This window comes from Cyprinus carpio, unplaced genomic scaffold (genome assembly GCF_018340385.1).
Source record: "Cyprinus carpio isolate SPL01 unplaced genomic scaffold, ASM1834038v1 S000006628, whole genome shotgun sequence".
NCBI lineage: Eukaryota > Metazoa > Chordata > Actinopteri > Cypriniformes > Cyprinidae > Cyprinus > Cyprinus carpio.
The window spans coordinates 68,055-68,903 of NW_024879260.1; the positions used below are offsets into that span (position 1 = coordinate 68,055).

The 849-nt window shown below is 40.0% G+C and overlaps 1 pseudogene; it reads right to left on the bottom strand.

Moving 5' to 3' along the window:
• LOC122144282 lies at nt 1–174 on the bottom strand (annotated as a pseudogene).
• Nucleotides 175–849: the final 675 nt, after the last annotated feature.

Genomic DNA, 849 nt, shown 5'->3' on the forward strand with positions numbered 1-849 from the left:
GGGAAGCGCACCGTTCCTGGAGACACTGCAATACCAGGCCGATGCGTGGAGTTGACGGAGCAAGCCCCAGTTCCAGCTTGTGATCATAAAATCTATTTAATATTGTAGTCCCCAGATAGGGGATGTATCAGATATTAAACTGATAAGAACAGATACTAGTAAAATATAACATATGAACCACTTTTATGAAATTATGATACTTCTTATGGCAATTTGCATCCTTGTTGAAGCTTAAAAGCCAACACTGAAAATAATAAGAATTGTTTCTTAAGCATTAAATCATCATTTGACACTGAAGACTGGAGTAACAGTGGCAAAAAATTGAGGTTTGCCATCACAAATTACATTTTAAAATATTAAATAAAAAACAAATATTTAGTTGTATATTACTGTCTTAATTCTCTCTCTATATATAGATCTCCGCCTCTTTCCCACTTCAGGGGGGAATGAGCAAAAAAAAAAAAAAACATGACCAATCCATACCCAGGCCCAATTCAGCTATTTATGGCAGTGTTTTCTCAGTCTGGGCTTCTGAAAAGCCTTTCTGAGCCTTGCCTCCCTTTGGAGCATTCAGTGAGGGAATGTGGTAACAATAATAATGCATTAAGCCAGTCGTGGCTTGCGACAACACTCAGTGCGCCATCTCTTAAGTGCTGGGCTGGTCGGTCAGCCCCTGAAAGCATGGCCGACTGCAGACAGACTCCTACAGCGAGACCAAAGACACACTCACAATACATTCACAATGAAAAGGTTTCATAACCACCATCGCTATGCAGGGACTAAACCGAAAATGCCAGTGTAAAGTGGGAACATTTGAAGTTTAAACTTCCTCTGGGTGTTTTTTTCTCT